This window comes from Talpa europaea, assembly GCF_964194135.1.
Source record: "Talpa europaea genome assembly, chromosome: 10".
Classification (NCBI taxonomy): Eukaryota; Metazoa; Chordata; class Mammalia; order Eulipotyphla; family Talpidae; genus Talpa; species Talpa europaea.
In genome coordinates, this window is record NC_140077.1 from 88,646,370 (window position 1) to 88,661,277 (window position 14,908).

The 14,908-nt window shown below is 39.2% G+C and overlaps 1 protein-coding gene across 1 annotated transcript in view; it reads left to right on the forward strand.

The window, feature by feature from the left end:
* RAB3GAP2 (RAB3 GTPase activating non-catalytic protein subunit 2) overlaps nt 1-14,908 on the forward strand; it is a gene marked incomplete at both ends in the record, with an annotated part of 74,932 nt that overhangs the window by 617 nt on the left and 59,407 nt on the right. The window lies entirely within an intron of this gene.

Below are 14,908 nucleotides of genomic sequence, written 5' to 3' on the forward strand. Positions count from 1 at the left end.
TCCAATAAGGAAAATAACTTGTCAGGAAGTGAGCGAGAATCTCCCTCAGGAGCTAAAATTACCGTCACATGGCCCTGAAAAGTTAATTTGCTTTGAAATGAGAAGCCTTCCACGCATCATTATCATCAAGTAGTGTTAAATAAGCCCTTGCCCACGTCGTGTAAAATCCCAGGGCTGGTTGATTAGATACTGCCTAGTTCCTCAGCGTCTCCTGCGTTTCTCCCGATGACAGGTTGTGTGTGTGGTGCTTAATGTTTTCTAAATAGTCTCAGTCTGAACCACCTTTGGCTCTTGTGTACAGTGCTGCCACGTTGTGCCTTCCTGGGATGGCGATAAAAAGCCCAGTAAATCTGCTCTTCTCTCCCCTTCTCATCCTCTTTAAAATTTAGAGGACTACCCAAATCAAAACCATGTGAAGATTTGCTCTGCCTGTCACTAGTGCTGCAAATCAAATCATCTGGTTGGTGGAACACAAAATTTGCCAGCCGTCCTACAGTGTGATTGAGGTGTGTATATGAGGCACCTGGGGACACCTTGAAGTGGTGATGCTTAAACTTACCTTTGAAGTAGTAGGATGAATAAGGACTGGTAATTGCATATGCTGTGAAAGGGGGCTGTGAAATGGCCTGATAGAGGACTCAGAAAGAGGAATGGTGGAAGAGAAGGATGTGAGGGAAGGATGTGAGGGATGAGATTATAAAGGTAATGAGGAGCTTGGCATGAGAAGCCTGTGAAAGGAATGGGAGGCCTCTGGAAGGCTGTAAGCAGAGACATGACATAGTCAGATGTCCATGCATGTGAGTTGAATACTTATTATGTGTTTAGATGGCAGTGTGTTGGAGGGCTTGAAAGCAGGGAATTGGTTGAGAGTGTTCCATTAACCTATGGCCAGAGGTGATGTGAGCTTAAAATATAAAATGGCTTGAGAGGGAGCACTAGGTTGGAAAGATATTAAGGAGGTGAAACAAGCAGGACCTAGTGAAGATCTGGTGAGTGAAGGGGAGTTGAAGATGCCTTTGAGGTTGTAGCTGGGGAGTGGGAGATTGTGGGACTTGAGAGTGGTCTCTGGCTTTTGGTTTGAATGAGAGTGTACAGTGAGGGAGAATATGAAGATGTGATTTCAACCTTTTGCATTTTAATGGTTTGGTCTGTCCAAGTGAGTGGGTCCGGTTGAACACTGGCTATAGAGATCTAAGACTTAATGTGGTGTCCTGTGCCAGAGATGTTAATTTGGGAGCTACCAGCAAAAAAGTGTCAGTTTGGGGCCTCCCCCAGTGGCGCAGCGGTTGAGCGCTGGGCTGTGAAGCTGCCTGCAGCCTCTGCAGCACTGGTTCGATCCCCGGCCACCGGGGAGGGTCCCACATGGTGCTACAGACCTCTTCTGCCACACCCACAGCTCCCCTCAGCAGTGTATTTCGTCAGTCTGCCTGTTCTGTTCCCTGCTCTGGCTCTGGTGAATTCTCTCACCCTCACGTGCTTCTGACTGTACCCTGTGCTTGTATAAATGAATAAATAAAATCTTAAAAAAAAGTGTCAGTTTGATCTCAAGGATTGTGTATACGGTAAAATGAACACTGAAGTTGTAACCTTGGAACAGCACTAAAGTTTAGGAGTCCAGGAGGTGTGACCAGGAAGACTTAGAATGGGAGGAAACCCAGGTGAGCGTCATGGAGCTGAGGGAGGAGAGAGTTTGATGAAGAGTGGGTCAACAGGTGCAGACGCAACAAAGCTTGGCTAAGGATAGAAAGTGTCTGGTGGTTTGAGGAAACATATTTACAAGATGTGGAGGAGTTAAAGAAGAAAATGACAACAGAAAAGAAGTTGGCACCTTCAAGGATCCTGTCTATGAGAGGTAGTAGACCGTAGGACATTAGACAAAGATGTAGAGCAAGAACATGGTTTTTCCTTTTCACTGCTGACCCCTCTGCCTGGCAACTTCTCTCCTGGCAAGGGTGCCAGTCTTCTTCAAACAGATCTTCCTTCTTCCACCTTTGATATCTAGTAATTAATTCCTAAAAGCAGTCGAAATAAGCTTTTAAGGCATAATTTAGATTATAGCATTCATATCTATAAACCTCTAGGACTTTTGATCGTACTTCATATAAAATCCAAAGTTCTTATCTGCCTTCTAAGGTGCTGCCTTCTTGCTCCCTGTACTCCTCTCCCCTATTTCGTATACTTTAGACACTTAGTGTGCCTGAGGCCTTTGCCCTTGCTCTTGATGCTTTGTGTAGATCTGTGCGTGCTAGCTGCCTCTTTCAAACCTCAGCTCAGATGTCAGCCTCTCAGACTGTTTCTGACCAGCTAATCTAAAATTGTCACTTGTTCCCCTTTTCCCATTTGTTGCTCTCAATCATATCATCCAGTTTATTTTAATCATGTCTGTACTGGTCAGTATGGTAGCTTTTGTCCACATCTGGCTGTTGACCACTTGAAATGTGACAGGTGCTACTGAGGAATGAATTTGAATTTAAATAACCAAATGAAGTTAGTGGCTACCATGTTGCATTGCACATATGCTGAAATTTATACACATACACATGGAGTACTTGTCCAAAGTTCATACAGTCAAGGGTAGATAAAGTGTATGAGTTTCATTGGACAGTTGGGCTTTTAATCACATGAAAAGCCTCTAGATTAATTTGCACTGTGTCTAAATATTTGCAAATATGACTTAATACCTCTTCAAATCAAATTCTTAGGTTTGTGTATGTTGGTGTCATTGTGGCTACCATCAATTCAAATAGGAAATAAGTGGAAAAAGGATCTCTTAACTAATGAGTCTTTTAGCAAAAACTGTTTTCCGGTTAAAGTCGTGTTTAATTTACAAATAGAAATCAGAAAAATAGATGCATTACTGTAGATCGTTTACTTGGCATGATTAAGGATATGGATTTCAATAATCTGGGCCATCTTTTACAAAACAATAGGTTTTGTAACTGGTACAGTTAGATGCTCTTCATTTCCTGAATCAAAACTTTTGTTAGGGTGAAAAGTTACAGAGTGAAAATGAAGTTAGCGGAGCAGGTAGGACCTGCTTTAAATTGCTCATGGTTTCATTTTGGTTTTCTTTGTTAGTGACAGAAATGATTATTAGTAAACAGAAACCATGGACTCATTTTCCAAGCTTACGTTGTTTTCTTATCCTAATTCATCTCTGGGGAATATATAAAAACAAACAAAAAACCTCAATTATTTATCATGATTATTTATCCTAGTTAAGTGATCATTTTGAAAACGTGCCATTTGGCTTAATAGTAGTTTTGCTTTAATGTGGACAGCTGCCATACATATGGTGGTTGCTGGGCATTGAGAAATCAACCCTACTTTTCTAGATTTGAATTGACAGAGAATAAGAGTATGACTTTATATCTTAAATTATAAAATGACTTCTATTTATTTATTTATACAAGCACTGAGTACAGTCAGAAGCACGGGAGGGTGAGAGAATTCACCAGAGACAGAGTGGGGAGCAGAACAGGCAGACTGACGAAATACATTGCTGAGGGGAGCAGCGGGCGGCCGGAGAGGTCTGAGCACCTTGTGGGACCCTCGCCTGGCCAGGGATCCAGCCAGCGCTGCTGAAGCTGCGGGCAGCTTCGCAACCCAGCTCTCAAATGCTGCGCCACCGGGGAGGCCCATGACTTCTATTTTAAAAGAGATCTGGAACCCCAATATTTTCCAGTGTCTACATTAGTGAGGATTTACCACTAGTTGTTTCTACTCAATCATATGCTATCTACTCCAGACATGAAATTTGGTCTTGTGCTTGGAGATTCTGAGATAGATAATAGTATGTGTCCCCACTTTAATACAGTGAGACTATATTTTAGAACAGCTTTCTTTTATTTACAGTTAGGTGCATAAAAACAGAAATGCATGCTACAGAGAAGGAGAAGCAGAATATTTGGAGGTAATTTTGGTATTATAATATTGTGGCTCTCTTAATTCAACCAATAGTAAAATGATTTTCTCTTTGCTATCCTAAAGAGACAGAGCAGCATTCCATCTTGCCTGTTTCAAAACAAGAAAGAAGATAAAGCATGTAGGGAATTACATTGAAGTCATTGATGTAAGCCTTTTATGCTACAATCACTGAGAAAAGTATGGTGTTTAGGATATCCTAAAGTCAGAGTCACTTGTGCGATAAACTATTACAAAGCATATAAAATACCCATTTTTGATACTTAGATTTCCACTAAGTATGCTCATGCTCTCTGTTGTTTGAAGTCTTAATGAGAGTAATTTGAAGAACATTTACAGGAATTCCAGAAAATGTAGAGTTGTTGGATTTCTTTATTTAAAATTGAAAGCAATAATACTGATAAAATGTTATCAGTGAAGAAATTGAGACGTGTGTTCTTTAGTTTCTTCATTCAGCTAATATTAAGCACCTATTTTTACTATACTAAAAATTTTCTTGAAGGTAAATAAAATAGGTCCCTCTGCCTAAGGAGCTTTCAACTAATAAAAGGAAATAATATGTAAAAGGAGTGTTAAAGGTGTTATACCGTAATTGGGCATGTGGTAATTGGAGCATGCACCTTTGCTCCTTTCTTTATAGGGAAACTGTCTCCACAGAGGTCTGCATAGTTTCAGAGCTGTCCATCAGATAGAAAATGGCCAGTCAAAGGATGTGAACAGCATGGGGTTTAGAAAACTACAAATAGTAAATTGTAGTGGGAAAGTGGGGTTTATACACCTTATATTGTAAGGGATGACCCTGGAGAGGTTGGCTGGAGTTCAGATTATATTTAGTAGTGATTTACTCCTACATTGAGGTAAGAGTATGTTGGGGTTACATGGAAATTTGCCTTGGCTTACCTGGGAACAGATAATTTTAAGTAAATGCATTTAAGGAAAGTCTGTGAAAGTAAAGTGCCTGCTTTCCCACCCTGCCTTCTCCAGTGGGAGAACTTAGTAAAGAAAGTTCCATCCATTCACACATTCTGAATATTAGTATAGTAACTTGCCTCAAGGTGTTAAAAGCCGTCCCCTTTAATTAAGGTACCATAAACTCCCCTGAGTTTATGAGTAGTTTTTGCTAATTGTGTTTAATAGTTATTTGTCAAAATTTGTGGTATTAAGTGTGCAGTTTCCCTCAGTTACAGGTTGCAGTTATCTGCATTTTCGCTAATAACACCTTTTCACCCAAAATTGTTTCATGGTAACTTTGATTAGGGAAAAAATATCCTTATTTGCATCTTTATGTGTGATGCTAGTATTTCTGAATATAAGTTTCTGGGATTAGAATTGTTGAAAAATAAAAATTCACATTTTAAATTTTGATCACAGTTTCCAAATTACTTTAAAAGTTGGTCGCTTTCTTCTCTGTCCATGTTAAACAGATACATATTTTCACACACACTTATTCTGTATTATCAGTTTCTTTGACTTTTGCTCTTATGATGATAATGGTTCTTAAGTGGTTGAGATTATTATCAGACTTTCTCTTACAGACAATCATTGAATATAGAATGGACTAAGGAAGGAGGATGTAGCATTGACTACTTTAGAATATACAGAAATTAGCTTTAATCATGGGAGTTTTTACTTGCCTTCATCTATATTTCATAATGGCATACTCTCCCTGACCTTACTAGCTGTTTACTTTTTCTGCTGCTTTGGGTATAGTAAATAAGTAACTCATAAATATGAAGATGTAAGAAATTATACAAGACATGTAAGTTCTTTAATATATTATTACCTTTAGTGGTTTTTGAAAAACAAGATAGCGAATAGGATATATTAAATTCTTTTAAAGATTTATTTATTTATGCATACAAGAACTGGGGTACAGCCCAGAGGTGCGGGGGAATGAGAGGATTCACCAGAGATAGAATGGGGAGCAGAACAGGCAGATCTACTGAAATACACTGAGGAGAGCAGCGGGCGAGACAGGAGAGGTCTGCTGTGCCATGTGGGTTAGCTCTCTGGCTGGCTGGGGATTGAACTCGTGCTGTAGAGGCTGCTGATAGCTTCACAGTGCTGTGCTGTGCCACCAGGGAGACCCACAACATAGTAAATTTTTTTTTGAAATGTAGGCCTAACCATTTCTTAGGTTTTTGGGCAAAGGGAGTATGTTTATTTTTAAGCATTTTTTTAAGACTATACAAGAACTGGGATACAGGTCAGAGGCGCAGGAGGGTGAGAGAATTCACCAGAGACAGAGCAGGGAGCAGAACAGGCAGATAGACCAAAGAGACTGCTGAAGCAGTGGGCGAGGCAGGAGAGGACTGAGGTGCCATGTGGGTTGCTCCCTGGCCGGCAGGGAATCAAACCTGTGCTGCAGAGGCTGCGGACATCTTCACAGCACAGTGCTCAACCCGCTGTGCTACCGGGGAGGCCCAGAACAGTGTTTTTAAATTGATATAGGAGATGATTTGTCTGACAACTCAAATTCTAGAGCTGAAAAAATCCTTAAAAATCTAGTTTGATTTAATCTGTTTTTTTTTTTTTTAATCTGCTTAAAGTATATTTATAAAGTACAAGGATGTATTTACTGGACCTGGTCTTTTATTTAAAGTTATTTTAATTCCTCTTTTGCTTTCCTTTCTAACCAAGTGAGATTTTCTTTGCTCTCATCTGAGAGTCCTGAGCTGATCTCACTAAATATCTGCTCTTTGCTGTGAAGAGTGAAAGACTAGCACAACCTTCCCCACAGCTAAAGGTGAGTTCATCTCAGAAGGCCCTCAAGTATCCTACTGAGGTAAATGACTCTGCTCTGATCAGCTTAGGCTGCTGTGGAGCAGAGAATCAGATGTCCTTGGGGTGCTGTCTTCATCTTCTTGAACTGAGCCAGCTGTCCAGCCCAGCCAGCGGTAAGCTTGGTGCTTGTGGCAGAGGTAGATCTCCATGTTGTAGTCCTTCTCCTCTGCCAGCCAGGAGAGGACTGTTTTAGGCTTCTCCCTGGCTACATAATTGGGCTCCAGTCTAAACCCCTGAATGATGGTCAGTTGGCCTGCTTCTATGCCTGCTTTTCCCCTTTTCTCCTATAAGGCGTTTTCCAAGTCATTTTCTCCTGGTTCCAAGTGGCCTTTGGGAGGAGTCCAGTAGTGAATGCCATCTGATGCATTTAGCAGTAGAAAGTCAATTGCACTGTTGTCCACCTTGGGAATGAAGTGTCTTCCAAAGGTGATCAACCACATGCTCTTGGCCATGGTCTATCCAAGAATCCAAACAGAGAGAGAGACTGGAGGCTTCATCTGCTATTTTGAAAGAAATAAACCCCTGATTATTGAAAATGAGAATGTCTACTTCATTTTAAATTGTGGCATTGTCATATGTGCTTAAAAGAATATGCTGATAGGAAACTTATTTTTCCCATTTTTCCTAGAAATAAAAAAAGATTAATTCTAAGGCATTGAAAAAATAGAAGTAGCTCATCTATTCTTTAGTTTTTTAAATTTTGTATTATTATGTGACGCTTTCCTTGCATTGATCACGCAGAGCCAACTAAAATGTGTTGAACTTCCTTAATTATTTACAAGTTATAGATTCTAGAGGTTCTTGCTCTTTATAGAAATCAGTACACTATTTCTGTTTTTCATTATCTGAGAAGAGCGGAAATGAATTTGCTTCTATGTTAATAAGATCTTTTATTCAACCATGGAGATTAAATTAAGCTCTCCTTTTCCTAACATTTAATGATTTCAGTTTTTCATTTAGTTTTTTTTCTTGACATATTCATATTGGAAAAAAGCAGATGCTGTCTAATTAATTGCCCACTTCTGGAATTCAATTTCCTTTCTAGCTTCAGGTTCTTGTTCAATGAAAAACATGCCCTCAGTTTATGAGGACAAACTGTTCACAAGGAGATCAGAATGATGTATTTTTAGAATTAAATAGAGCTATGGGAAATAGAAGTTGAATTTCTTGAGCTTTTGTTGGTAGAATAATCCCTTCATAGGAAGTACCCCTAAAAAGACATCTGTAATTGTTATTAAAATGTATTTTCTCTTTGCTTTGAAGGTTTCAAAGACTATCTCATTCGTCAAGTAAGAGCAGATTGTTTTTTATGCTAATCTCATCTCTTTAGGGAAAAAAATTCTCTCCAGGGGGAGTTATAGTTACATTTTACATTTTTAAGTCATTGATTTTATTCATTCAAGCAAAGCATTTAAATAGATATGAGTAAGAACAAGGGGTTGTGCTTGTTACCAGTTATTCGAGACAGTTCAAAATAGTCCATTTCAAAGAAGGGTATAAAAGCAATTAAGGTTTGAAAAAATCAAGCTATAATTAGGAAGAAGGGAGTTTCTTTTGTTACTGTTATTTCTAATTACATCTTGCTTATTTTTATTTGTAGTTTACTTGTATTTATTTTCCTAGCATATAACTTGATCGGTGATCAGCTTATTAATTGTATTTATAAAGAGAGCAAGTATGATTCAAGATGTATGAAACAAGTGAAAGGCAATTTCAATGTACTAACAAACTAAGCTGGCAAACTTTCTTGAAAGACTCAAATTCTCAGTGCAAGTTTTCTGTGAATTTCAAGGAAAAATGGCTAAGAATGTGAAAAGAGTAGATTCTAAGGAAGCTTATTCCTTAAGAAAGGTTTTGCCTGAATTTAAAAAACATCAAAAGATCTAAATATTGCACATGAGACTAGAAATGTTTTGTGTGCTTGAAAATGCCATCTTTTCAATAGGTTTTATAGGAAATGAGTTGGGGGACCCCAATTCATACATGAGCCTTTGACATACTTTGCTTACTGTTAGCATGGGTACGTGCTGATGTAGTGTAGTTGTAAAATTAAAATCCCTGCTTTAGAGACAATATCTAGCATATGAGTACTGGCATGAAAGTAACAGGACAAGGGAAGTATTCTAATGATCTGTTTTTAGATTTTTCCAATAGGTGATATTTGCTATTTTTGAATTGTTTTTTTGTATAACATGTATTATTCACTGTTGACAAATATGTATATATTTGTACAACTTGAAAATGATGTAAATAATATTTGTTTTTTTCCTTCAAAATGGTATGGTGTTTACTTGAGAACTTACTATTTTTCTTACCAAAAACCTAGGTTGTTAAAAGTCACACTTAATTGAAGGAGCCTATTTCCCATTATTAATGAGATCGTTTGTTAGTAATGATACAAGTGTTGTTTTGTAGTATTGTAATGGACATTATGTGTGTATGAAATATAAAGATCCATTAATCCATATCAGGCATCTTTCACTATCTTTCTAAAGGATCATTTTCTTACATAATCAAATTCTACCACTTAAATTTGGATTTAAACAAATACTCTTTTTTCCTATTATTTAATTAAAACTAATGGTAGGAAATTGGTGCTTTTTAGTTAATTTGTCTCACTAATTACAATGGAATGGAGTAGGAAATAATTATCAATGTTATACATAGATCAGTTATTTGGAAAGGATAGTTTTGATCCAAGATATATAAAAAGTCTATGTATATAAGGTTATAAAAAGAAAAATTTGGGCCTCTCTGGTGGCGCAAGGGGTTAAGCGCTGCACTATGAAGCTGTCCGCAGCCTCTGCAGCATGAGTTCGATCCCCAGCTGGCCAGAGAAGAAACCCACGTCGCGAAGCAGACATCTCCTGACTCTCCTGCTGCTCCCCTCAGCAGTGTGTTTCGGTCAGTCTGCCTGTTTTGTTCCCCACTCTGTCTCTGGTGAATCCTTTCACCCCCCGCATTTCCGGCCTGTGCCCCAGATCTTGTATGCATAAATAAATGAATCTTTAAAAATAAATAAATAAAAATAAAATTTTATTGTTTGTATTTCTGAAGAAATTCAAAAGGCTTAGGTAGATTCAACAACTAATTTATTCATTATATTTAAAAATATTAACTTAGGGGCCTCCGTGGTGGCGTAGGGGTTAAGTCTCAGTGCTCACATCCCTGCAGCTTGAGTTTGATCCCTGGCCAGGGAGCTGACCCACATGGCACAACAGACCTCTGCTGTCTCGCCTGCTGCTCTCCTTAGCAGTGTATTTCACTAGGATCTGCCTGTTCTGCTCCCCACTGTGTCATTGGTGAATCCTTTCATATACCCCCTCCTCTACCATTGCCTACACCTCAGTTCTTCTATGCATAAATAAATAAAAATCTTTCTTTAAAAAAGTATTAAGTTAAATCCTGCTGCTTTTATGGTGGTATATGCGGAAGTGTTTGAGTAAGAAAGTCATTTGCAAAGATCTGTGTTCTGCAGTTATTTATGAAGTATTTATGATTTTTTTGAAAATACTCCATATTTATATGTTTGTGTTTACACACAACCCACCCTACAAGTCTTAGTAGTTGTGTAGCAAGGTGTATATTTATTATATCAAACAAGTTAACAATGCAACAAATGACCCAAAGCCATATTTAATTAAGTTCTGAATGAAAAATACTGTGGTTTCTGAAGAGGGCAAGATCACTGTTGGATGCCAGAAAACTTCATAGAGGATTAATCTGAGTCCTGTAGGAGAAGTTGGATTTAGAGAGGTAGAGACAAATGGAAATGTGTTTTAGTTGACAAATATTGGATAGGCAAAGGTGAAGAGTTATAATGATGTTTTATTTGGAGAATAATATTATTTCTTTTTTGGTAAATATTTATGCATACAAGAGCTGGGGTATAGACCAGAGGTATGGGGGGTGAGAGAATTCACCAGAGACAGAGTGGGGAACAGAACAGGCGGATGGACTGAAGTACACTGCTGAGGGGAGCAGCGGGAGAGTCAGGAGAGTCTGCTGCGCCTAGTGGATAGCTCCTTGGCCTGGGGTCAAACTTGTGCTGCAGTGGCTGCAGACAGCCTCATAAGTTGTGTCTTAACCCTTGTACCACCAGGGAGGCACTCTTTCTACTTTTTAAATGTGGCAACCAGTAAACTTAAGATAGTTCATGTGGCTTGCATTCTGTTTCTTGGGTAATGCTGCTAAATACTGCACTCCAGTGAGTCAGGGGCCCACTGGAATGAAAGAACAGAAAGGTGAAAACAGGCCAAGGAAAAAAGACTATTCAGCATCAAATTAGCTGGAATGGAAGTTTCTCTTTGAGCTAGTGTTCCTCAGAGTGTGGTCTACAATTTTTTATTTTAATCTCTTGTCAAGAGTTTTTTTTTTTAATAGAGGCATGTTATTTATTTGTTTGTTTTGTTTTGTTTATACATGCACTGGGTACAGTCAGAAGTGCGGGAGGGTGAGAGAATTCACCAGAACCAGAGCGGGGAGCAGAGCAGGCAGAAGGACCGAAGTACACTGCTGAGGGGAGCAGCGGGAGGCAGGAGAGGTCTGCATGTCATGTGGGACCCTCCTCCCGTGGCCGGGGAGCAGCCGGGGATCGAACCGGTGCCGCAGAGGCCACGGGCAGCTTCGCAACCCAGCCCTCAACTGCTGCGCCACCGGGGAGGCCCTCTTGTCAAGATTAAGGTGACCTGGAATCTGCTGTAGAGGAGGTAGTTTTGATTTTATGAAGACTATGGATATGAATAACATTTAATTTTATGATCAGTTTTGTTGAATTGCATTTCAACAAAATAAAAGACAGGTAGTTGATGCCAATTAAAGGCTTGCTTTTGGGGGGTTGGGTGGTTGCTACTTAATAAAGGGGAAAACACTTAAAATTACCCTGTAATTTGTAGTGTAGCCTTTGACTGAAAGAAGTGCTACTGAGCTCATTAAGCAACCTAGATAATTGCCAGAGCCTTTGTGATTTGGTGATTGTGGAGTGTTAGGAAGTTTTGCACTGGACCCTGACTATTCTAAAGAAGTCATCTTTTCTGGTGCCCTTATTCTATAATAACTCTTTGTTAAACTCATCTCTTGAGTCATACCAGAGGTCGGAACTTTCAGATTATCCTGGTCTGTGGAAGATTTTGATCTGTGTATTCCAAAAGACCATCACGATGAGTTTTTTTTTTTTTTTATAGTAATTACGAACAACAGTACACTGTTCTCAAATACTCATTATCCACTATATCCTAGCCTTTAGCCATTATCCAGTTTTGGTAACTGTTTTGGCTACCTAAAATACATGTTACACATACTGCTTTGGTTACCCTGATCAATGATAATCAAAAACACTGCTAATGATACTGAACACACTCCTTCACTGAAAAGTAAATAGAAGCAAAAACTGAGTAAAATTGTTTACATGAGTGACAACTTTAGTGGACATTTGTCATCTGAGTTTTCAGTACAAGCCAAACCGTTCTCCTCTAAAGCATGTGCTGCTTGGCCTGCCCATGTCATTTGAAGGCAAAAGAAATAACTTAGTTATAGTGCTGTGATTCCAACACTTTTTTTTTTTAAAGATTTATTTATTTATACAAGCACTGGGTACAGTCAGAAGTGCGGGAGGGTGAGAGAATTCACCAGAGCCAGAGCGGGGAGCAGAGCAGGCAGAAGGACCGAAGTACACTGCTGAGGGGAGCAGTGGGCGGCAGGAACGCGCCATGTGGGACCCTCCTCCAGTGGCCGGGGAGCAGCCGGGGATCGAACCAGCGCTGCAGAGGCTGCGGGCAGCTTTGCAACCCAGCGCTCAACCACTGTGCCACCAGGGAGCCCCAACACTTTTTTTAAAGATTTATTATGCATACAAGAGCTGGGGTACAGGCCATAGATGTGGGGGGTGAGAGGATTCACTCGAGACAGAGTGGTAAACAGAACAGGCAGATTGACTGAAATACACTGCTGAGGGGAGCAGCGGGAGAGTCAGGAGAGGTCAGCTGCGCCATGTGGGTAGCTCCCTGGCTGGCTGGGGATCGAACTCATGCTGCAGTGGCTGCGGACAGCTTCATAGCTTGTGTCTTAACCCCTTGCGCCAGCAGGGAGGCCCTCCAACACTTTTTAACAGCCAACAGTAACTGTCACATAGCAGCCTGCATAATAGTATTAAATAATCTTGAGCAGAAGTCAGGAGGCTGCGACATTCAATCGCTGGCACTGTGTGGAAATAAAAATGAAACTAGTGCCAAGTTTGCAAATATTTTCCCCCTCCCTCCTTTTTTTAGTATTTCCCATTGACAAGATTTGGAATGCATTTTTTACAATGTCATAAATACTTAGGATTCTAGACTAAAAGTCAAAAACATTTTTAACATAACCGAATGGTAATTCTGCTTCACCTTCCTTTAATGGTGGTTCTTGACTTATTTGGAAAAGGTATTCCTGTTAATTGTGGGAGATGCTTGATTAAATTCTCTCTCCCTCTCCTTAATAGAAACCCCCAGTAAGAGGCATTGAGATACATGTCAGCCCTCAAGGATACATATACCCTGTGTCAAGAGTGTATTTCTCAAGGTCTTTCTCTTCCTTGATGTTTTCAGTTGGGCATAAAGAGATATTAGGTCTCTGCAGGAGTAGGAAGTTCAGATTGCTGGTGTCTTCTGTTTGATTGTATGAGTCATTTGCGAATTGACTCAGGTACTTTTTATACTATACAGAGGAGATACAGCACATTTTTCATAGTTTAGTATTGCATTCAACTGAGATTTTGTGCACGGGCTATGTTCTTTGAAGTATTAGTTGCTTTTGTGTCTCAGCACTTAGCAAAGATTCTATACTTGTTGAGTGAATGAATAGCTGACTTTCATGAATTGCTTCATTTCTATATGGTCTTTCTGTAATCGTGGTAATTTGATAAATACGTTCTTTTTATAGCAGCTTACTAATTGAGTCAAGGGTAATAAGCTCTTTTAGGTACTTTGCTTTTTTATAAGACCAGGGCATTTCCTCAGACTATGTAAGTGGGATAGCCTAGTTGCCACTGCCCACAATAAAGGTTGTTTTGGGAGAGTGGAAAACTGAACGAAGCGTTTGCCTAGCTGAATTAGAGTACCAAGAACAGACTTATTTTCCCTGTTTAGAGAAATCTCCAAATCCTAATGTCAAAGGAATGTTTCGATTTTAAAATAAGTATTCTCTTACTTTTGGCCTTAACTGTAAACCCCACTGTTCCTAGTCCTATCTCCCTCCATAAGCAGACTGGATTAAGTATAGCAGAATACACAAGAACATGGGCTTTGGAACTCAGGCAGATCTGAATTCAAACAACCTCCTCCTCTCCCTCAACCCCCACTGTTTTCTGTGATCTTGGTCACAGTATTAACTCTCTATAATCTATTTTTCTCATTGTAAAATGGGGGTGACAGAGGATGCTTGTGTTGCTTAAGTGAGTTAATGTCTATGACGCACGTAGCTGTACCAACATGCTGACTGCATGTTAGTTGTTCTCAGGTGATAATCCTTATATGTGTGTTGCATCTTATCTTTGCCTTTGCTCATATTGACCATTTTTTCAGGAATATTTGAAAAGTTCCTAGCCTCTTTTTAAAGACTTCATTGAATTCTTCTCTGTACTTTTTCATCTTCTTAAACCCCTTATCTGAGTTCCCCTAGTAGTAGATTTCAGTAATCACCGCTTATTAAAGTCACATTTGTCCCCTGCTCTCAGTCATGATTCTTTAAAGACAAGGAGTGTGTTTGCATTTTTTTCAGCTCCTGCTGCAGGCTTTCGCAAATAGTAGTTAACAGAGCAATTGTTAAATTGTTTAATTAACGTGTATATGGAAATCTTCTATAAGTTGTGCAGTGTTAATCAAATGATAGTACTATTTTAGGACTTAATATATGCCTAGCAGTGTGCTTGACATATTGGGAAGTATTTACTTGGTATTTAAGAACCAAAGATGAGACTGTTACTACACAGCTAACAGAGCAAGTACCAGACGGTAGCATTTTTTTTTAATCTATATGTAATTGTGATTTTAGCAACTTTTAAACCTTATATAAATGTGGAAGCCCTATTTGCTTCCTTCCTACTGTAAGCATCTTAGATATCAGGTTTCATTCTATCTTTTAAATTGATTCTTACCCTGGAATTTTGAAGTTGGTTGTTTTAAGCATAGTTCTTTGTTTTATAGTATTTTAATGGCTAAAACTTGAT